Genomic DNA, 25,803 nt, shown 5'->3' with positions numbered 1-25,803 from the left:
TTGACAAATGTAGCGAAGCACCGCTTATAACTGTTTTAACCATTGGGGAAAACCTCAATATGCAATCATTAATTTATTTTACTATGCCTTTCTGTATGTTTCTATGCTTTGCCTTAAAAGTGGATAGGAAAATAATGTGTTAATGTTTGTACGAGTGCCATTTATTAATGCATGTGGGATGAGCGTCATTTGAGCTTATGTACAGTAAATGTCAGTATGTTACTCATTCTGTTCCTGTTCCGTCAGTTAGATGGTCTATTTGTCCTCCATTTTAAATGGTAATCTCTGTTCTGCTATGTGCCTGTCTCTGTCCAGCTGGAACCAAGGGCTCTGTAGCACCACATCTGTCAGCTATACATTGTCCTAAAACAGCAGCAGGATATAAGAAAAAACACTGACACTGGAAGGAGAGGATATAACTCAATGCAAGAAGTTCATGTTCTTGTAAGTTTAATGCTTTCACAGCCTGATGTCACAGTGTGTGTCTTCACTGCTGTGTTGCGGGTAGCTGAACCTCTTGCAGACATACTACCAAATTCATCATGTCACACTTAAACTCAACCCATTCATAATCTGAATTGAGGTTATATTGCTGCACCTGATTTCCAAGTCTTTCCAAGTGCTCCGCAGTGGCAGTGAGTCTTCTCTCTCGGTCTCTTTCCAAAGCCATCATTTCTGTCATCTGTCTGATAGTCTCCCCTTCCTCTCAGATGTCATTTCATCCTTGTTGGGACTGCGGGCCTTGTCCAACACTGCAGTTCTCGAATCCTCTGTTATTGGAGTCGTGACACAGCACAGGTTGTAGGGCAATGGAGGTTCAGATATCTGAACCTATACGCCTGAATACAGACTGGCAGTATGCTATTTTAAGGATTATTTGCGTGCTATTGATCGGTATCAGTATCTATACCTATATGTTTGAAAGAACATCACACTAAACAATAAATCAATACGGTAAGTTAAAACACACTGTGTTACCAAAAGATTTTTTAAAACCAGGACAGCATAATGACAGACTTAGACGTGCAGCAATATGTAAGCCAGTCCCTGTGTACCTGGGATATCTCAGTGCGTGAGTGTGCTGTACTGCTTCTCCAGACCCAGAGAGGTCCTATCTGCCAGCAAACGGTCTTCGCCTCCTCTATCTCATCCAGAACTACACAAAGAAGACAACCAACTAATATAGATACAGGCTATTTAAGGGCCACTTGATATATGTAGTCACAAAACAGACTAGTCAGGCTGAAATGGACTGAACTGAAACAGACGCTCATGACTGCATCGACTTAATCACATATGTGTGTTTCTGTTCAGGGTGTAATGGGAACAGTTCCTCTCGGTAACTCTTTACATCTATGGTTCTGTGCACACAGCCCCACCTTCTGATACAGTCGTTCTGCTCTGACATTCTAGGTTTTTCCGACATGCATGAACATTGGATATGCTCGCGAACTGTGGCTCTTCTTTCCCGTTGCCACTATATTCTGAAGCCTCCTCTTCTCTTCTCTGAGTCTCCTAGGGTAAATACGCGAGAAAATAGAAAAATGAGTGTGACAAACACAAGGATACTAAGTCTTCTCAGGACTGCAGACAAATAAACCAATATAAAGTCACCAAACTTTAGTGAGGAATGACCACAGCAATCGTGTGCAATATGGCCTGTCAACACCCATGGATACAGCATTACTAAACAGCGTCACTTCAACAAACATACTACGACCAGGATGGAACTTTCTCTGACGTAGCTGTTCAGAGCGACAAGATCAGCGCTGCGTCTATGAGGAGTGCCTGGCAGCCGTGTACTGGACAGATTTACAGGTTTAGGTCTGAGGGGCAGAAGCTGATGATGTGGACTCAGAGGTCAGTGTTAAAGCAGCTCATCTGGGGGAAAGTTAAGTTTTTAATATGTGTGGTTTTAGATTCATCTTTTTAATAGGCTAATGTGCGGTTTTACTGTAAAGTGTCTGTCATGTAAAGCGCTATATAAATAAAATGTATTATTACAAAATGTAGTACAGTAATGCTAATGTTTCAAAACATAAGAGCTCCTATATCATATTATTACTATCTGAGTCCGATATGATATAATCGATTTGTTTACAATATGTCATGAGTTTTGCAATGATATGTGGCAAACACTACACAATATATAAAATATATATGACTTATCGATGTGGGGTTAGTACTATCACACACATTATCATTGGATTGCATTCCCAACCTCTCATCCAAAGGTCTCCTACTTACTCTTGAGGCATTCGTGTGATCTGTTTCTTGGAGGTGGTGAGTTTGATCGCATCATACTGAGCACCAGGAGAGAGAATGATTACAAGTCAAAGCACAAGCCTACACAATGATGTAGGGGTGTGTGTGTGTGTGTGGTTTCCCAGGACACTAAAACTCCACACTAGAATATCAACAAGTGCATCATCTCACATCTCAGCAGATCTGGGTCTCCTTGCTGTACTGGGTGGCTCTGGTTGTTCCACAGTCCTCTGCCATTCTACGCCGTGAGGTCTCCATCTGCAACATCAAAGACATGATCAGCAATCTCTGGGGCTTATACTTAGGGTTATCTCTGTACTTGAAAGCTACAGCCAGATTAATTGTGAACTGGAACACATCACTAAACAGGAGACAGGCTGTGTATGGATGCATGACAAAACCTGGAGATGTTCCATAGGCATTGGATGACAACTCCTAGGGCGGTCGACAATTAACAGCAGCTGTTATATGATTAAATGGGAATGGGGTTATCTGAGTCACAGCTAACATATAATTAAACGATATGGATGTATATATGTCAAATAAAAATAATTTCAACTGAACAAAAAATATCAATTCAATTCTTGACTTCGTTCAAAAACTCTTTATTACAGTCTATGGTAAAACATGGATGTATTATATTGCCTTTTCAAACCAAACTCACTGAATAGCACAATGTAAGTTAAGCTAAATGTGTTAACATTAGCTAAATAGAGTTACGTAGTGCGCTTAGCTAACGTTAGCTGCTAGTAGGTGGCTAACATTAATGTCAGAAGCAGAAGGGTAAGAAGTGACTCTACATGAACGAAACGTGTGAAAAGAAGGATATGACTTAAAAAGACTGGAAAGAACTACTCAAACAATTTCTTTAGTCCTTTGTAAACACTTAGCTAGCTAGCTACACTAAAGATAGCAATTTCGGTCGAGACAGCTGCGTCGGTCCGTCTATAGCAACCAAGTAGTACAAGCACTTCGTCAAAGCTGCTGACTGATCGCAGTTTTGCTCCTACCATAGACTGTATATATTAAGAGATGTTGGGGGGCGCTTTCATGGTACACCTATAGATATAGCCTCTTTACTGTCTATGATATAAAACCGGTTGTCAAATGAAGCTGCAGCTAAGCCACAAAGCTGACAATATAGTCATGGGTTCTGGTGGACTAGAATTTCACAAACTAAATTGTAAGTTTCAGGCTGTAGGCTATACAACAGAACTTGGTTTTTATTTTAATACATGGTGACGACCCTTGAAAGTACAACAATACTGTAAATCACTACTCTGATAATAAAGCATGGAAGTATGTCAAAAAAGTAATGAAAAAGTCATAGAATAGTATGTCGATGTAGTATTATGTCTAAAAAAGTGTTAAAACATTCATAGTATTCGAAAAGTGATACAAAAAGTCATAGTGTAGTATGTCTAAAAAAGTGATAAAAAGCCATAGTATAGTATGTCGACAAGTGATAAAATGTCATAGTAGTATGTTGAAAAAATCAAAACAAAATTCATAGTATAAAAGGTCGAAAAAAGTGACAAATAGTCAAAGTAAGTCAAACAGTGATAAAAGTAATAGAATAGTATGTCTAAAAAGTCATAGTATAGTGTGACTTTCCTTGGGACATTTGACTAAAAAAATAATTCCCCCAACCTAAGACTCCCCAACCTGTCTTCTAACAGACTGAGCTAGCATACTATTGTATGCCATAGTATAGTATGTTGAAAAAATTCATAGTATAGTACGGTTATGTCAAAAAATCCTAAAAAGTCTTAGTATCCCAGCAGGCACCGGACGTCAGTTCAACATCATTCAACGTGGACTCCAACGTTGGACAGATGTTTGATTTAGTTGGATATGAAAATCGGGTTGACGTCAAAACCCAACGTTGGATTGACATCAACTACAACGTTAGACAGACGATAGATTTTAGTTGGAAATGAAAAGCGGGTTGACGTCAAAACACCACGTTAGATGACATCAACCTACAACGTTAGACAGACGATAGATTTAGTTGGAAACGAAAATCATGTTAACGTCAAAACCCAACGTTGGATGACATCAATTCATGTTAGATGGACGTTGGATTGTGGTGGAAATTAAAATCGTGTTAACATCAAAACCCAACGTTGGATGACATCAACCTCCAATATTAGATGGACGTTAGATTTAGTTGGGACTAAAAATCGTATTGTCGGGTTTTAGTCGGAAATGAAAATGTTGTCGAGGTCAAACCCAACGTTTGGATTGACATCATCCTCCACGTTGGACAGATGTTAGATTTTAGTTGGGACTAAAAATCGTGTGACGTCAAACCCAACGTTGGATTGACATCAACCTCAAACATAGAACAGACATTGGATTGTTGTTGGAAATGAAAATCGTGTTAACGTCAAATTCCAACATTAAGAGTTAGTTTGGATTGTGTTGGCATGACATAAACTTTTACAGAGCTTGTTTTTATTGTAAATGAAAAGTCTACATATGAGAAACTGGGATGATGTCATACTAAGGTTAGACATCTTGCAGGTAGTGGCCAGGTGTTAATAGGTGGCAACTGTGGTACTGGTTTTCACTAAACCCCAAATAGACACTAGAAAACACTGAGGATATATGCTTTTACCTGTAACAACAGTGAAGAGCCGGAGCTTCGTGAAGGCAAGCTTGCCCTTCCCGCCCTCATATGAACTTTGCCATACCTCATTTGTCATCAACATGTGGATACAAAAGAAAAAATATTGAAAGTTACAAATAATTCACTGGTTGAACTTTGAAAATTCTTGTCAAAAACAAATGTTATATCTATATATAACATGTAGATATATAAATTGCACAAAATACCTCTTAGCTCTAAAGCCTGTAGTCTATAACACAAAACAAGATTGGATATCACCTTATAGTAGTTTATTTATATATAATCTTACAGCCTTCTACTGCATTTAGGCCACTCCTGAACAGCAAGCATAAGGTGGGTTCACAGTGAAAGCGATCCAGTGTTTCACGTGTCTTGATTACACACAAAGTCAATGCAAAGATGCAAATCACTCCGGTGGTGTGGGAAAATGCATTTGTTGCAACATTTGCTGGGTCGCCCGAATTTCGTATGACATTATGTTGCCAAAGCCTATCAGCGTGAAATTGTCCGGATGTCACAGACGGCTTCAGAGCGTGTTTGGAGAGGACCAGGCAGAACGGAGCCAACGGAGAGCTGACTTTATTTACTGTATACACACAGATACACAGTTAGAAAAGGAGTTGGCAGCAGTGACTGATTTGCATTATGCAAAACATTTTAAAAAAAGTCTGAATGCATGGGTCTTGGCATAGTCCATCAAAATATCTACCACTATCAATCTAAATCACACAATTAGAATATGCCAACAGTGGCTGTGGTGAGCCCCCGAAGATCGGAGTACTTTCTGTGGATAATGTAAACTATATAACCCTGTGTGTTAGTTTGCATCAGCTGTTTTGGAGCAGGGAGAAATCTATCAACTCGTTATGAATCCTGAAGCTGCTTCAATCAGCTGTGTTGAAGCAGGGAGAGATTAAATCATGCAGGACAGGGGGGTAACTTTCTCCAGGAGAGGGATGAGGAAAACACTGTCGTAGTAACGCTTCATAAACTTCAATTCAACTAAGATAGATTCATACAGCAATCAAAGTCTTTGCACACTGTTTAAGTGTGAAAAAGCTACACCGAACGGTCTAAACGATATAGAACTGTATTTATCTTCTTTTGGACATATAACTAACCTGAGCATCATAGTCAACATATTAAGACAAATGCAAACCTATGCCCTTGCTAAATGCTTTACAAAAAAAGTTTAATAAAGCTGAACACACAGTAGCTTCATACAGTCTATGAGTATGTTATCCAAAGAAAAAAAAAGCTAATCCTACCATACTACTTCAGGAGCTAACTCTAGCCACCATTGGCGTAGCCTAACATTGCCTATGTAGAAGACAAATAACCTAACTTACACACATGTAACATTCTGTAATTTGTGTGATTTAGATGGACAATATTGACTGCGGTAGCTATATTGACGGCGAACACATACCAAGAGCAATGCATTCAGACTTTACTCAATGTTTTGGATAATGCTACCTACCGTTCTCGCAATGTGTAGAGTAGCAAAACAACCGAGAATGCATCACGTTACGTCCTGTGTGGGACGTAAAAACAGTTTATTCATGGTTATTTCCTGTCCTGACCAGCCTGACAGTGGAGGTCTGCAGTTGGACCCTCTTGGGTTTTTCATGACCGTACAAACCCTGTATATAATACATTTGTACTCTAAATTGATGTTTAACTCACCACACATGGCTGTTAATGTCAGGAAATCTGGTGCAAAACATTCATTTTGTTCATTTCATCTTTGACATAATTAAACTTTTAACATTTTTTATTATGTACGAAACTCATACCCAATTGTGACTTCTAAACCGGGTATGAACTGAACCCTGTGACTTGCAGATCCCTAAAGAAGGCTGCCAGTTGGCCCAGTGGCAACAGTCGAGTCCCCTATACAATATTAATTCTACTCTATTCTATCGATGCTAACAGTAACTGACATCTAATGACACTGAGATATAAAACTTACTTCTCCATGACCCTTTAACATTGTCTTTCAAGTGGACTCCTCCCACCCTGGACAAGGCATTAATCTGAAATTAGAGGAACAATATTCAGTTTTACCAACAAAAGAAAAAGAAGTAAACAGTGACACATTACACGAAAGAAAAATATGCATAATTATGTTGGTATGACTACAGTTGACCTTACCAGCTTCTGTTTTTCCTCCAGGGAGTTGAGGGATCTATCAAGGAGGTTTAGAGCCTCAACAGTTGACGCTTGTTGAATTTTAGTTGCTTCGTACTTTTCTGCATCCCGTTTCTTCAATGAGCGGATATCCTCACGCATTTCCACTAGCATTTCCATCACTTTTCTCTGAAATTCTAATGCAGTGAAACAAATAATTACCATAATTAGAAATATGGTATGTCAAGGCACAACCTACTACTGATAACTGTCATAATCTATTGTCCTTATGTTTTGTTTGAGAGGTTATTGTTTTTTAATCCAAATAGGGGTTTTGTCTAAGAACTTGACTTGCATAAAGCTCAAAAAAAGGCAAATCCCCTTATTTCAGCACAATTCCTTGATGTTAATGGGATAATACAGCTGCTATTTGATTCCATAGACAGCCAATAACTGACGCCTATATTAATATATGCTATATTGAGATATAAATCATTTATAATATATAGCCTATAAATATTGAGATTTTATTTACAATCTATTTCACCCAGCCAAAGTGTACTATGATTATGATATTCCACAATGAGCGAACAAGTCTGGGCTTTCACCACATTAGCCTGCTAACAGATGCCTTGCTGCCCCACATAGCTGACATCTGTCTGGCTGTGTGTATTGGGGAAGAGTAAATCAGAATCAGAATCAGAAAATACTTTAATAATCCCAGGGGGAAATTATTTAATTATTGTATTTAAATAATGTAATTACTAGCAATAGGAATCATTACGATTTTATCTATACTACAACTACTCTTATCAATAATCCTTATTGGTTTGGTTCTTTATCAATGCTGTTATTGATTCTTTTATATTACTAAGAATTGATTATTTTTAATATATTTTAAAATAAAAGCATTCAGTACAGGATTAGAATTATTTAGATTTTAAATATAACTAAATATTGTTTCTAGAGAAGCAAGAGCGATGTTTACATCAGCAACCTCACTATATAAACTATATAATAATTAAAGAATAAATCATATTGCTGACATCAAAATACTAAGTGAAGTTTAGAAAGAATAAACAACTCAGACATCAGTAGGGGTGTGAATCTCTGGGCACCTCACGATTCGATTACGATTCAGAGGGCTGCGATTCGATTATAAAACGATTATCAATGCATAATTTTTTCTATACAGGATCCCTGGATAATTACTAAGCATTTCATTTACGCATTAAAATCCAAAAGAAACATCTCCTAATTAGCTTAAAAGGACTAGTTTCTATCCCTAATTTACTTTATTAACCTCAGCTCCATGGTCCTTCATTTCATTAACAACCAGTTGTCAGACTCCTCTGAACACTGAAATATAATTATCAGGATGTAACGTACAGTATGTGTACAGGACAGAGCTGTACACCAGTTTAGTCTAAGCTTGTACCTGATGTCCTCAACACTTGACTAGTAGGTTAGTTAGTAATGACATACAGCTGATAATTAATGTTACTTTGTACTAATTTTGCTAACGTAACATAAATAAATAAATATTTTTAGCGCCTTTCACAGGACCCAAGGACGCTTTACACATAGTCACAGTGACAGAACAACAAAAAGTAATTCAGGATTGAATGCCTTGGTAAAGAGCTGGGTTTTTAGTAGATTTTTTGAAAGTGTCCAGACAGGGAGCATTTCAGATCTCTGTGGGGATGGAGTACGCTGCACGTTTACTACCAGACAAAACTTACTGCTAATATTTTTCTCCGCTAGCTTTCACTGTCACGTTCTGCCGCTCGCTCTCTCTCACTCACTCGGCCTCACACACAGGATACACAGGGAGCTGCTAAGCTTGCACTTCCGCCAGTTCCGCCTTCCGTCAACATGACATTATCAATAACATTTAAATAATCGATTTTTTGACATTTGTTAATCGATTCACGTCCGCATAGCGATGCATCTAAGAATCGATTATTTCTCTCACCCCTAGACATCAGTCTATATCAGTCCTTCCTCCTGTCCTCCACTGGGGCTGGTTAATCTCAGCCAGCAGAGAAGTTTAGATAAGCGTCAAACCAAGTAAAACAGACTACATAAAGACAGCTTTCGTTTTAGCTTGTTTGTTAAAATAAGCTGCTAAACTAACCAGTGCACTGTGGTTGTGTAAAACATACCAGTGGTGGATACGAGACTGCAGGCAAAATAGCTGAAAATATAGCTTTCTACACTTTGTCAGTTTGATAAAATACTCTTACTGGCCTTTTACTTGTTTTTTTTATTGCACAACATACAGTAACGAGTGTAGTTTTTTTCAATTTAAATAAAATATTACTTCACCTGGGGCCTGTACTACGCAGGATTTGGGGTTAACAAGATAACTTCAGGGTTAACCCTGGGTTTTCAGTCCTACAAAGGTGGTTCATTTCTTACAGGGGTACGTCACCATGGTAACTTATGCTACACGGATTGAGCCAATCCCAGTTGACATGACAACCACTCACATTCACAACTAAGGTCAATTTTAGAATCAACAATTAACCTAGCCTGCATGTCTTTGGACAGGGCTTTGGATAAAAGTGTTCTATAAATGCAAGCCATTACCACACAGTCTGTGATTTTTTGCTAACTGTCCTTCCTGTATTTGGCAACTGCAACTGTGTAGCCTTTTGACTGGATTATGTGTTGAAATTCTTCATATTTCTGTGATATTATAGTTTACTCTTCGTTAGTAAAATAAGCCGCTCTGCTGCCAGCAGACTTGTTTGAGACTGGTCAAATCAGGAAACACCTCATCTTTAATGTGCATGTGCTCATTGCTAGATTAGACAAACCTGGGTTGACTACCGAGTTGACCCCCACCTTTGTGTGACCACTTATGATTGCTGGTGTAAGGGTTAGTGAAGCCACATAACAGAAAGCCTCTGGTTCTGTTCTGCTGTTACTTTTAAAATTCCCTGTGTATTTGTTTTTATATAATATATACTTACTTTCTTCTGGCATTGGGTATGGGCAGCGTTTTCCCTGTGTTGATGGAGTTTGTTGTCTGGAGCTGGTCCCTTGAGTAGATTGCTGAACAGGGGTTATTGATCTTCTACGTTGTTCTTCTTGGTGCGACAGGCTTCTATGAGATGGTGATCTGGTCTGCGTTTCTGATGTGGGCTCCTGAATTTGCTGGAGCACTACAAGAAGAGTAAGAGTAAAGGGGTGCTTCTCAATTCTTATTTGTGCATCCTCGTTTCCTTTCCTCGCGTCTCAGCTCCACCCACTGTAGGATGCGAGGGAAGGCTGCAAGGAAAGAAAAGGAGGACGGAGGAATCGAATGAAAGCTTTTTTTTATACATTGGAATACTTGATTACTCGAGTGTCAGAATTGATATGTGCGTCACGTTTAGTCGATGAAACACTTCCGCATAGGATACACCCGTGTATCCTCGCTCATGACTCCTCAGGAAGCTCCTCACTCCTCGCCTCCTCGTGGTGCAATTAGAGTATTAAGATGTCCTTCAAGATGGCTGAGCTCGATTGGTTTCCGGGTCATAGGATGGAGGACGGAGGAGCGAGGAGACAAGGAGGGATATTGAGAAGCACCCCTGGTCACGACAAATGCTCAAACTAAATTTAGGACAGATTTTAGGACAAATCTTTCCAATACAAATTATCATTGCAGTTAAGTACGAGTTTAATTAATCCTCCAAGTGTGACCCATCAGCCCCTGTGGCAAGAACAAGTGGCAGTGTTCTTCTACTAAATTAAGTGAATATAAACCTGCCAACAACAACTTAAAGAAACAACCCAAAGCTGAAAAAATGTTTTGAAGGTTGCACAACACCACACATTACTTTAGGATTCATTGTTAAGCTCTTGTGTTGTTTGCTAGTCCAAATCCACTTAATTTATTTTGGAGGAGCACACCCACTGGGAAGCTCTCATATAAGAGAAGGAGCTGATGGCTCAGACTTGGTGGATCTATTACATTTGTATAGATATATGGGTATGAACCCAAACTATCACTTTAAGGTCAAATATTTATAAAAGTGAATTTAAGACTAAATAAGGACCTGAAGAACCTTTGCATTTTGCCCTTGAAATCTGCTTTCCCTGAATGAGCGGAATGACTGTAGAGCCAGAGCTTGATCGCCTGGATAAAATTGATGGTGGAATGACTGTAGAGCCAGAGCTTGATCGCCTGGATGACGTAGACGATGATGGCGAGCTTGCATATTCGGACCTTACTGGAGACTCTCGCTCTTGAACATGTTCCAGCTTCCTTGGAGCAGCAGGAAGTTCTAGCTCTGTTAAAAAAAAATATTATTCCTTAATTGATGTAATGTAATCCTCTTTTAAAGCAAAGACAATACATGACCTAGACACACACAGCACAAGCATGCATTAACACACAATGTGTGTGTGTGTGTGTGTGTGTGTGTGTGTGTGTGTGTATATATATCATAATGTTGTGTTAATGTTCATATTACTGCAGTGTTTCCCTTTTGTCCATTCAGCTGCAGCACTTAGCCTCACTCATTTTTCTAAGGACTTCTACATTGGCATATGTTAGCAGTAAATTGTCAATCTGGCAGTATATGTACAGTATAGGCAGTGCTTCCCTTATATGCATTCAGGAGCGGCGGTGCGCCGCTGCTGAATCATGACCACTGCTACTAAAATTTCCTACGATCATTGCACTATGTGCTACAAATGTTTTCACTTGCACACTGTGCGAGCACGGCAACACTCAACGCTTTGCTAGCTTCCTCTCCTCGTTCTATACAAAACATCCAAGTGACTGGTGCTGTTATAAGAGCAGCGTAACTCCTGTAAGGAATCGGGAGGTGCGTAGCGAGTGTTTGATTGTCCGAGCGGCAGAAAGTGACGGTGAACCCGAGCGGAAGGAAATATTCTGGCAGTAAATGTGACTGCTGATTGGTCAGAGAGAATCGTCACTATTCACTGCATCATCATTGCGCGCGCTGGACAGAGGTCAGCAACAGAAAGTTTTATATTTTACAATTTTCATATGTTATTTCATCACTAAATCAACTTCTGAGAAGTTTTGAGGTGAGAAATCATCTGTGTAGATTCGAATATTGACAGTTTTACGAAAAGTGACGGTGGAACAAAAATGTGCTTGAAAGTCGCGGCGGGGAAAGCTCGCTCACAGAGCCCTCTCGTCACACAGACCACTGCAGCCAACACAGCAGCGACTCCAGCAACAGCAGCAGAGGAAAACACAGTTGTAAGATTTTCATACAGCTCATCTGTCTTTCTGAGTAATGTTGAACGTTTTAACTTACATCAAGAGACAGCTAGTGTGAGTGGGTCCCAGGTGTGTGTCACGCATATAGGTACATCTACTGAATAATCTACTCGGGGAAACACTGTACTGTTATTGTGTGCTGTCAAAACATTTGGACAAATTGTATTTTGATGCTTTGGCAACATTGTTCTTGAACCTTTCATGCCAATTAAGCAATCTGAATTGAATGGAATTGACATTCTGTAGATAATTTGTCACTTTTTTTTGTTGCTGTTTTTATATCCTCATGACAAGTAGTCTCCCCATTACAGGGGAGAAAACAAAGAACTAACCTTCATCACTGTTGAGATGTCGACAATTTCCTTGGAGGTCTTCTTAATCAAATTCTACCTCACTGTGACCACTATCATCTAGTTCAAGACAAATTAACAAAAAAATAATTCTGCTCCAGAAAGAAATAAAAAAGGTGCAGTTTTCAGTGATTGTGCTCAGCTGGTGCAGTGCATGAAAGGAAGGCAGTTGTGATAGAAGAGACGTAAGTGTGTACAATTATGCATGCATCCTTTATATTGCTACGTTCCCATCCTCTTCTACCATCACTCTTCTACCAGGAAGTACGTTGGACGAAGCAGGGAAAGGAAAAGTCGAAAAGTGAATGAGAGAGAAAAAAAAAGATAACAGACGTCTTTAACAGTCGTTAAATATTTATCAAAGTTTACATGCCAGCAGCCATTTCACCCTATTGCCCAAGACTGGTTGCCCACTGAAGCTAAGCAGGGCTGAGCCTGGTAAGTACCTGGATGGGAGACCTCCTGGGATAACCAGGTTGCTGCTGGAAGAGGTGTTAGTGAGGCCAGAAGGGGGTGCTCGCACTGTGGTCTGCGTGGGTCCTAACGCCCCAATATAGTGACGGGGACACTATACTGTCAAAAAGCACCGTACTTCGGATGAGACGTTAAACCGAGGTCTTGACTCTCTGTGGTCATTAAAAACCCCAGGATGTCCTTCGATAAAGAGTAAGGGTGTAACCCCGGCATCCTGGCCAAATTTGCCCCTTGTCCATCATGGCCTCCTAATCATCACCATATATGTATACTAATTGGCTTCATCACTGTCTCCTCTCCACCAGTAAGCTGGTGTGTGGTGGGCGTTCTGGCGCAATATGGCTGCCGTCGCATCATCCAGGTGGAGGCTGCACATTGGTGGTGGTTGAGGAGATTCCCCCTTCCATGTAAAGCGCTTTGAGGTCCCAGAAAAAGCGCTATATCAATGTAATGAATTATTATTATTATTACACTACTACAGATGAAGTGGCCTATGAAGTTGCCGGTCTAGGCATATTTAGATAATCAAAGTCAGTTACAGAACTTCACTCTGCAACAGCATGGTAATCCAATGACCAAACTTTACAAGTTTAATAGTAGAGGACTGTGAATGCTTATCAAATGTAATATCAATATACCCAATTCACTTCAAGATATCAAACTGGCATTAGTTCCTTATTGTGGCCTTGTTGTTATGGTGACACCAAAATTGACATTGCTTACTCTTGATAGCATAGTGCACTTCAAACAAATTCATGCTGAATGGATATGTTACTTTTGAAAGTGTTGCACTGTCAACAGGGCAACAAGGGAAGAGTTCATGAAAATCCATTACCAGCAGCCTATTGCGATACATCTGTAAGATATGCATGAATAACTACTTTAAAAGAGGTAAGAATTGGTTGATTAATAAATGAATACCTGAGTATAACAGTGAATGACAAAGTACAAAAGAATAGTTAAAATAATTAAAAGTTAAAAGAATACCTGTCACACAATCTTCAAATGTCTTATTTTTTCTTTTTTCTTCTTTTTGCTTCCAGTGCCCCTTCTTCAGTTTCTGTACTACTCGTGAAGTAACAGTTATCACATTCTTTAAAGTCATCTACAAATCATAAATAACAATTAACGCAGGCAAAGCAAAAAGTTACTTCCATATGACAAAAGGCACATAATAGATGTGACATGTAAGTGTACCCACCAGATCTCATCTTCTCTTTCAGAAGAGGAAACTTTCTCCAACCCTCAGATGGTTTGCGGCATTCCTTCAAATGTCTTGTTGCATTTGCAATATTTGGCCAGAACAGTAACATGTTCTCTGTGTCTACCCAGCTGTCTGGCACCGTCCCTTCTTCTTGCCTTTTCCTTTCTTGCCACACTGCCCTAACCCAAGCCATCCTGAAACAAAGCATATTGAAATAAATTAAAACATTAACTTAAAAAAACATAAATTAATACAAATAATATAGAGACAATTACAAATTAACTATATGTTTCATCATACATTAACTACTCAGTGGTGGATGCTTTAAATGCATCAAATTCATAAAAGTACTATTACTGAGGGAAAAAAATATTTCCATTACAGTTTCTCATGAACATGCTCATCTGTGGCACATCATTATAATATCCAGGCACATGCCATAAAATCAAAACAGTAACTTTACATTTAAAATATAAATATATAAAACTAGCCAGCAATCAAAGTTTGTTTAAGCACAGTGGAAACACTGGCAAAAACATATATACAAACAATAGGCTGTAACAATAGGTTAAAACATATGGCAACAACATTACATCACAATTTCACTAGTGTGTATGTACTAACAAGCACTATATGTCTGATGCAGATGCCATAAAGGGCCATTATAGGCACTGGAGTAAAGGTCATGTGGTCACTAAAATTAACCAACCTGTGATATATAGGCTCCTGCTTCCCAGCAAAGCAAATACACTAGTAATTTTATAATCAAACCATTTAAATTGTATACGCGTACCCTCCCCCTGCCCTAAACCCAGTGGTTCTCAAACTTTTTCTTGTCAAGGAGCCCTAAACTGACACAAATTAGACCACGGACCCCCATTTGATAAGATTTTGTCCCAGCATTGCTCACTTGGTAGGATTTTGGCTTTTGGATGTTTTATTCCAGAAAGTGTGTGAAATCCATGGCCAAAATAGTCATTTGTTTGGTCACTATGTCACTTATGGATGGACTTATAATGAAAATAAATGACCCTTTTTGCTGGGACCCCCCTGGAAGACCCTCAAGGACCCCTGGGGGTCCCCGGACCCCACTTTCAGAACCACTGCCCTAACCTAGTCCCAAAGAGGAACAAGGGGGGAAACCCAATGCACCACAGCACAAAGTTACAGAGGAAACATGGTTGAATAGTATGCTTAAATAATATGCCCATACATTTTTTACTGTGGCCCTAAAAACCTTAATGAAGTAAGATAAAAACAACAATGTTGAGTTTTGGGAAACAAAGCCATTAAGCTGTATAACACCCTAAGTTATTAAACACAGGGAGAGCTAATATTTAATATTTCACAATGAAGTTCTTGAAAAAACTATAGTGAACTCACTGTAGTATTACTACAACAGACTAATTAATAATTACCCTTTTTTAGTCTTTTCGCTCCATGCTGTGCAATAAAGGCAGAAGCACATATCCAGTTTGATAGGGAAGACAAGCCACTTTACGGTTAATTTCTTTAACTTCAAGCAGCCTGCGATGTTTCCGGATTCTCTCCAAGTTTCGGACGAACACAATGTTAATAAGCTTGGAGTCACAAGTAGGGCTGAACGATTTTTGAAAATAATCTAATTGCGATTTTTTTCCCAAATATTGCGATTGCGATTCGATTATTTTTTTTTAAGCTTTGTCTTCTGTATTATTCAACAAAGACAAACAATAAATCATTTTATAGTATGAACAACACACAATTACACACTAGACAGTTAAAAACGTAAAAATATAGTATACACACACACACACACACACACACACACAACAGTGTAATTTTTTACAGTGCACAGAGAGGAGCTGCCTCCAGCCCCTCCCCCTCTCCCTCGTGAAGTTGCGTGCTGCCGTGTGCACTTGCTCAGAGAGGCTATCGTTACGTTAGCTAGTTGCTGGTGTTCTTGCCATGGGATTAACTGTACTAATAAAACCGTTGAAACACCGCGGCCACGCTGCTGTGAAAGCTCCCCGAACGTCATTTATCAGAGTCTGGTTGTTACCCCTCTCAGTGGCAGCTCCTCCACTCCATATCTTTATAACGGAGCTAACCGCTAACCGGAGCTAACAGCTAATCAGAGCTAGTTGCCAACCGAGCCTTCAGTTCTGCGTGTCTATATCCATTAACTGCACGTATGGACTCGAACCAGAATAAAACCCTTCATTTTATTAAAATGGCTGTAAAAGTTTTAAACTACAACTCAGAGTTGTTTGAATGACAGAAATCAGCTCAAGGTACAGTGTAGCGTTAGCGTGCTAGTTGATGCTTTCTCTGCGGAGTGCAGACTGATTTGCTCTCGCGAGTCATATGACCAAATCGCAGCCTTTGCGATTAGGAAATCGCGTTTTAACATATCGCGATATTATCGCAAATGCAATTAATCGTTCAGCACAGTAAAAAAGCTCTCCAGGCTTTTTTGTGATATGATGTCACACAACAAACTGCCATCATCACGTTTTTCTTTCACAAAGGCAAAGTCTTCATTGTGCAAGAGGAAACATCCATTTCTCTTCTTCACTGAAACAAAATGCCAACTTTAGTTTGCCATCTTCTTTCTGTGGCTTTCTGCCCTCTCATGTTCCAAAAGTCTCTTTGCCACTTGACTGATGGGATTCTTGGCATTTCTCACAAATTTCTTCAGAATTTGCAGATAGTTCTCAAACGGAAATACAGATACCCAGTAAGCACACATACGTCGCAGCGACATATTGGCGATGTAATCAAAATACATCGGGGATACGTAGTATTTTGGTAGTTTGCTCACTGGCACGACGTCCCCGCGACGTCGCTGCGCTACGTTTCAGCGACATATAGCCGCTCTCTCCGCGACGTATACATATATACATCGTTCTAACGTATGCCATACATCGTAGAGATGCAGGTAATATACATCGTTCTAACATATGCCATACGTCGTAGAGATGCAGGCAATATACATCGTTCTAACGTATGCCATACGTCGTAGAGATGCAGGCAATATACATCGTTCTAACGTATGCAATACATCGTAGAGATGTAGGCTTATATACGTCGTTCTAACGTATGCAATACATCGTAGAGATGTAGGCTTATATACGTCGTTCTAACGTATGCAATACATCGTAGAGATGTAGGCTTATATACGTCGTTCTAACGTATGAAATACATTGTAGAGATGCAGGCTTATATACATCGTTCTAACATCTGCTATACATTTTACAGATGTGGTCAGCTTCCTGTTATACATAGTACAGATGTCAGGCTCTACATCCACCAGATATCATTTATACAGTCTGCAGATGTCAGGCGCTATATACCGTATATGTTATCCTACCATACCTTTACTCTTTAAATGTTGATAAAATAAATTACAAATTACTTACCTTAGTACACCGAGAATATTTTAGATAGGGGGCCTAATTAACATTTTACTGCTATAACTACTACTACTTTATAATAAACTATAGCTACAGTCCAATAATACCAGTCTAATCTGTAGAAATCATAGTCTAGAAGATGACAAACAATTATTAACCTAATTACTTGAAAACATCTTAAATCACTCTGTAGGATCGCTGGTATAAACAAGACCAGTAAACTTCTCACTTTTTGCTGAACAAACATTTATTTTGAACTATATAATTAATCAATAAACATAAAAAACATTAACAAATATTAAAACATTAAAATAAAGAATTATCTTGGCCGGCGGTGGTGGCGATTAGGTGCCAGCCGGAGAAACTCTTTGATGGCCTTCTCGGCCTCCGCTTCCGTCGGCGCCTGGAGGACCGGGTTCCTCATTACTGCTGCTGTAATAAAATCGTTCGATTCGAATTATTATCATACTATTTATTTTGTTTTATCTAGTCTTCTCAGTTTTCTATAGAGGTAAAATGGTATAGAATGGTTTCTGCACAGCAAGTGAATAAGAGACTTAGTGGAATATATATATTTAAAAAATTTAATAATTCTGGATTCGCTTCTAGTGAATGTTAAAAATGTTAAAAACATAACGTTTTAACCAAGGACCCTTTCAGTGTTCGGGCTGGTAAGTTGATATACCCCGAAACAAATTATCCGCTGAAATATAGACATTTCTTTCGCCATGCAAAGTCTATGTGAAAAGTCTTTCTGGGCCATGGGGTGCAGTACCACCGTTATCCACTAAGCCCATGGTGGCTTTTAGACTTGGCGCTCTTCCTGGAGGCTTGGCCAGACCACATCAAGATGTTGGGTCTGGGAACTCTCCATTGACAGGGCTCAATCCGAGGGGCGAGATAAACGGTTGTCTTTCAAACTCCCTCTGCATGCAATAGGATAGCACTACAACCAGGCTGATCCTGCAAGAGATCATAAAGTAGTATTCACTCAGTTAAATTGTAGAAATCTACCACAAACATTCATAAAAAACAACTGTTCAAATATATATATATATAAATAAATATAATATAATATAATATAAATATATATATATATATATATATACACCCACAAAAACGTCTCCGGTAAGTAAAAACCTTAACCATCATTTAATGGCCTATCAAAAGACTACAACATTTTTTGTGAAATCAGAGATCTTTCTTACTGTGCATGCATTTTTTCCCCCCCATATTTAGCTTTGCGTTCCCCCATGTCCACACCAAGGCCCAGTATTGACAGCTAGAAACTTTGTATTATGAAATAAGACATCCAAGGGATGCATATAATTCTCCCAGTCTCTGCGTGAAGTAATGTAAACAAAAAATAAGTATACGCAAATTACACACCTCTCCAAGTATGATGAGAATGTCATTTTTCTCCCTGAACAGGATCGGCAACAGCAGGATTGCAGCTCTGAAATCAATCCCTGAAAAATAAGTAAAAAAATAAAAGAAAGTGTATTAGGTGAATGTACAGTGTATTTTGGTTGGTTAGGCCTTATCTTGTCTGAAGACAAATAGAAAAGAAATTAAGCTTAAATGGCTCCACAACACTAGGGGTGACCACGGCTGATCAGTGAGTCACTTACCATGGACATCTTCGGTGAGGGCAGCCTCTCTTTCCTCCAAAGCCAGATCTGCAAGGGGAGATTTCCTTTGAGTCAGTCTAAGCACTGTGGGTACTAGGATCTTAAAGCCATCTTCAAATCTTCGGCAGATATTCATTCTGCAACACAGCACAAACAACAAACAGGAAACATGTCACAACATTATCATAGGATTTTAAAATTAAATTTCAAAGAGAGCCTTTAGTAATTTAATATGAACTCCAACACAAATATAAGGAAATAAAACATGTAGACAAACCCTGCATGGACTCTTACAATAAAACAATAGTCTTAAAATGTATGGCAAATTAACCATACTGTAACAATACTGTTAAAACTGTCAAAGTCCTGCAGTGTAAATGTTACTTAAGCAAAAGTCTGTAAGTATTATCAGGATAATGTAGTTAAACATTAAAACATGTTAGAAAGTGTAAAGGATCCAACCAGTTGTGTGTTTAATGGACTAATCATCTCAGTTTACTTTAGAATCAAACATCAGATTTTATAAACTACATGTGTTCTGTGAGCAGTAATCTTAATGTGTAAAGTAACTAGTAACTGTAACAGATGAATCTGTAACAGATGAATGTAGCGGAGTAACTAAAGTAACTAGTAACTAAAGCTGTAACAGATGAATGTAGTGGAGTAACTAAAGTAACTAAAGCTGTAACAGATAAATGTAGTGGAGTAAAAAGTAGAAAGTGGAATGAAAAGACTCAAGTAAAGTACCTCAACATTTAGACTGAAGTACAGTACTGGAGTAAATGTACTTAGTTACATTCTACCCCTGCGTTCGGACTACAAAGACTGTGCAAGATTATGCATTACAGTGTGTACACCCTAATGCATAATGTTACACTACATAAACTACCGGAGCCAGGTGAATTCAGATCCAGATAAAAACTTCTTCAGTAGTAACCTTTACATTTTATATTATTTATATGTCTATGAGATTATAGAGTTATTTTCCATGGTTCTACTTGGGCCTAATGTTATAACAATCACATAACATTACTGTTACCGGTACCTTGATTCCACTGTAGCCTTCTCTGAATGTACCGGGACAGGCTCAACGGTTAGTGTCATGGTTTCTTTCCACTGCTGTACAAATCGGTTGAATTTGGCTTGCTTCTTAAACGATCCTTCAAAGAGGTATGAAACCATCCTCTCAGTCAATCCATAGTCCACTGCTTCTCCGTCAACTTCATTATCTAACGTACAATACAGAAAAGAAAAACAGCAATGTTAACCACCACTGTGGTAACAGCATAATGTAACTTTACACATTTAAAAAGCACATTATGCAATCACGCTTCTCTATCATCCTCCGTTTGGTCCGGACCTAACATCCATATAAAAACACAAAGTAGGGTGCCCAGATAGCTCAGTTGGTAGAGCGGGCGCCCATATATATAGAGGTTTACTCCTCGACGCAGCGGCCGTGGGTTTTGGGTTTGACTCCGACGTGCGGCCCTTTGCTGCATGTCATTTCCTTTCATGTCTTCAGCTGTCCTGTCTATTGAAGGCCTAAAATGCCCAAAAAAATAATCTTAAAAAAAAAAAAAAAAAAAAAGTATTTAGGCGTACCTCATTAGAGACGCTGGAAAAGTCTCTCTCTCTCTCTCTCTCTCACACACTCACACACCATATTAATATAACGTTAGGCCTATCTCTTACTTTTTTATTAATGATAATAATCGGGTTATTTTGAAAACAGCAGCTAGCTAGCTAACGTTAAATGTTAAGCTTAGCTAGCTACTCGAAAGGGAGGTTAACCGTTGGTCGGTTCTGTCAGTTAACGTTAACGTGACTGGTGTTGTAACTTGACGTTAGTCTTTGTAGGTTAATTAACGTTAACATTACATGGTTTTACGAAAATGTTCTAAGACAGTTTGACGACAAAATAAAGAATAAATCATCATTTCAAACCCTCACTGGCTACCGATAGTCACATTACACCCAAATGGCTTTGCTTTACCATTAACATATATTTAAGAACAAAAGACTTTTAGGCGGCAAAGACGCTTTTTATCGTTCTCCTCTGACGCAGTCCAGCTAACGTTTTATAGCTAACGTTAACGTAAGTCAGAAGAAAAGAATTTTCGGCGGCAAAAACGCTTTTTTCTCCTCTGACGCAGTAGTTTTATAGCTAACGTTAATGTTAGCTAGCTATCTCGATGGTCAACTCTAGCTAAGTACCATGTCGTAACATGTAGAATGGCAATATGGGACATAATACTGCTAATGTTTTAACTAACTAACCTGTTAACGTTAATAATGTCAATCATCAATGTCGAGTGTAGCTAGCTAATGTTGACAGAGTATGAACTTGGCTAGTGCTAACGGTAACGTTAACTTCCAACTTTGAATATTAACACCACAAACACAGATTAAAAATGCACATAATTTACCTTTGAATTTACTTCGCTCCTCTTCAGTGACCTTTATTCTAAAACGAAGTAAGCCCGTGATTAAATCCTCCGTTGCTAAATGTCCAAGCGCCATCCTCCCGACTTTGATCGACACTGACTGAAACTGACAGTTGGATCACTGTCGATTCACTCATGTATCCTTCCGCGCTGAAGTATTTATGCTTCCGCCGAGTCGAGCTCTCGTTAGCATGTAGCTAGATCCTTTCAATAGAACACAATTTAAAGCGTTAACAATTATTTGTCTGTTTCATTCTAATATAAATAGGGTAAAGGGTTTGAAAATTAAATTCAATAGGCTACTGTTTGTGAATATAAATATAAATTATTACATAGGCCTACTCCTCATTAACATGATTAAAAATGATTCAAAGGGACACTTCACCAAAAAAACATTCTGATTTATTTTGCCATTGTCTACTACGTGAAGACATATGGCTACTCAAAGATAATTTACACAAGTTCAGATTATTATAGAAAATAGCACACTAACACATTAAAAGTTGCTGGGCAGAATTCAGATTCACTGTCCATCACATCAACAGTGTGTGTAGTAAAGATGTCCAGACGCTCATTAAACGATGCTTTCAAATGACCCGCGAACAACTGAGGAACTTTTAATACATCGTTCCGACATAGTTAATACGTCGCTGCGATGTATAGATTGCGATCATAATAAGACGTCCAGACGCTCAATAAACGACGCTTCATTATGACCCGCGAACAACTGAGGAACTTTTAATACATCTCACCGACATAGTTAATACGTCGCTGCGATGTATAGATTGCGATCATAATAAGACCTCCAGACGCTCAATAAACGATGCTTCATTATTCTTCTTCATGACCCGCGATCAATTGCATACGTCGTGCCGACGTATGTGTGCTTACTGGGTATGTCATTGAGAGAACACTGGAAATGTCTCGAGTCATCTGACAGATGTTTCAAACTATGAACATTATACACCAAAAACTATGCGGTGTATATATGCTTACATTTGTCAACAAAATAGCTTAAAGACATTACAGTTAGACATTACAGACATTACAGTTAGACATTAAAGACATTACAGTTAGACATTACACATAGACATTACAAACATTACAGTTAGACATTACAGTTAGACATTACAGTTAGACATTACAGACATTACAGTTAGACATTACAGACATTACAGTTAGACATTACAGACATTACAGTTAGACATTACAGTTAGACATTACAGACATTACAGTTAGACATTACAGACAGTACAGACATACAGTTAGACATTACAGACATTACAGTTAGACATTACAGACATTACAGTTAGACATTACAGTTAGACATTACAGACATTACAGTTAGACATTACAGACATTGCAGTTAGACATTACAGCCATTACAGTTAGACATTACAGGCATTACAGTTAGACATTACAGACATTACAGTTAGACATTACAGCCATTACAGTTAGACATTACAGCCATTACAGTTAGACATTACAGGCATTACAGTTAGACATTACAGACATTGCAGTTAGACATTACAGACATTGCAGTTAGACATTACAGACATTGCAGTTAGACATTACAGGCATTACAGTTAGACATTACAGTTAGACATTACAGACATTACAGTTAGACATTACAGCCATTACAGTTAGACATTACAGCCATTACAGTTAGACATTACAGACATTACAGTTAGACATTACAGACATTGCAGTTAGACATTACAGCCATTACAGTTAGACATTACAGACATTACAGTTAGACATTACAGACATTGCAGTTAGACATTACAGCCATTACAGTTAGACATTACAGCCATTACAGTTAGACATTACAGGCATTACAGTTAGACATTACAGGCATTACAGTTAGACATTACAGACATTGCAGTTAGACATTACAGACATTACAGTTAGACAGCATTGCAGTTAGACATTAGAGACATTGCAGTTAGACATTACAGACATTGCAGTTAGACATTACAGACATTGCAGTTAGACATTACAGGCATTACAGTTAGACATTACAGTTAGACATTACAGCCATTACAGTTACATTACAGTTAGACATTACAGACATTACAGTTAGACATTACAGCCATTACAGTTAGACATTACAGACATTGCAGTTAGACATTACAGACATTGCAGTTAGACATTACAGACATTACAGTTAGACATTACAGTTAGACATTACAGCCATTACAGTTAGACATTACAGTTAGACATTACAGACATTACAGTTAGACATTACAGCCATTACAGTTAGACATTACAGGCATTACAGTTAGACATTACAGACATTACAGCCATTACAGTTAGACATTACAGACATTGCAGTTAGACATTACAGGCATTACAGTTAGACATTACAGTTAGACATTACAGACATTACAGTTAGACATTACAGACATTACAGTTAGACATTACAGACATTGCAGTTAGACATTACAGACATTGCAGTTAGACATTACAGGCATTACAGTTAGACATTACAGACATTACAGTTAGACATTACAGACATTGCAGTTAGACATTACAGACATTGCAGTTAGACATTACAGGCATTACAGTTAGACATTACAGTTAGACATTACAGACATTACAGTTAGACATTACAGCCATTACAGTTAGACATTACAGCCATTACAGTTAGACATTACAGGCATTACAGTTAGACATTACAGACATTACAGTTAGACATTACAGACATTACAGTTAGACAGCATTGCAGTTAGACATTACAGACATTGCAGTTAGACATTACAGACATTGCAGTTAGACATTACAGTTAGACATTACAGCCATTACAGTTAGACATTACAGGCATTACAGTTAGACATTACAGGCATTACAGTTAGACATTACAGACATTGCAGTTAGACATTACAGACATTACAGTTAGACAGCATTGCAGTTAGACATTACAGACATTGCAGTTAGACATTACAGACATTGCAGTTAGACATTACAGGCATTACAGTTAGACATTACAGTTAGACATTAAAGACATTACAGTTACATTACAGTTAGACATTACAGACATTACAGTTAGACATTACAGCCATTACAGTTAGACATTACAGACATTGCAGTTAGACATTACAGACATTGCAGTTAGACATTACAGGCATTACAGTTAGACATTACAGTTAGACATTACAGCCATTACAGTTAGACATTACAGTTAGACATTACAGACATTACAGTTAGACATTACAGCCATTACAGTTAGACATTACAGACATTACAGTTAGACATTACAGACATTACAGCCATTACAGTTAGACATTACAGACATTACAGTTAGACATTACAGCCATTACAGTTAGACATTACAGACATTACAGTTAGACATTACAGACATTACAGTTAGACATTACAGACATTGCAGTTAGACATTACAGGCATTACAGTTAGACATTGCAGTTAGACATTACAGACATTACAGTCAGACATTACAGTTAGACATTACAGACATTACAGTTAGACATTACAGCCATTACAGTTAGACATTACAGCCATTACAGTTGGACATTACAGACATTGCAGTTAGACATTACAGACATTGCAGTTAGACATTACAGCCATTACAGTTAGACATTACAGACATTGCAGTTAGACATTACAGACATTGCAGTTAGACATTACAGACATTACAGTTAGACAGCATTGCAGTTAGACATTACAGACATTGCAGTTAGACATTACAGACATTGCAGTTAGACATTACAGGCATTACAGTTAGACATTACAGACATTGCAGTTAGACATTACAGACATGCAGTTAGACATTACAGTTAGACATTACAGCCATTACAGTTAGACATTACAGCCATTACAGTTAGACATTACAGGCATTACAGTTAGACATTACAGACATTGCAGTTAGACATTACAGACATTACAGTTAGACAGCATTGCAGTTAGACATTACAGACATTGCAGTTAGACATTACAGACATTGCAGTTAGACATTACAGACATTGCAGTTAGACATTACAGGCATTACAGTTAGACATTACAGTTAGAC

The 25,803-nt window shown here is 38.4% G+C and overlaps 1 long non-coding RNA gene across 1 annotated transcript; it reads right to left on the bottom strand.

Moving 5' to 3' along the window:
- Positions 1-6,882: 6,882 nt before the first annotated feature.
- LOC116057231 lies at positions 6,883-12,919 on the bottom strand. The gene is made up of 3 exons (XR_004106773.2): positions 12,608-12,919; positions 7,052-7,224; positions 6,883-6,933 (listed from the first exon to the last, which is right to left on the bottom strand). It is a non-coding gene; the product is annotated as an uncharacterized LOC116057231 (long non-coding RNA).
- Positions 12,920-25,803: the final 12,884 nt, after the last annotated feature.

This window comes from Sander lucioperca, chromosome 4 (genome assembly GCF_008315115.2).
Source record: "Sander lucioperca isolate FBNREF2018 chromosome 4, SLUC_FBN_1.2, whole genome shotgun sequence".
NCBI lineage: Eukaryota > Metazoa > Chordata > Actinopteri > Perciformes > Percidae > Sander > Sander lucioperca.
Note: the sequence above shows the minus strand (reverse complement) of the source record. Positions and strands in the feature narration are given on the sequence as shown.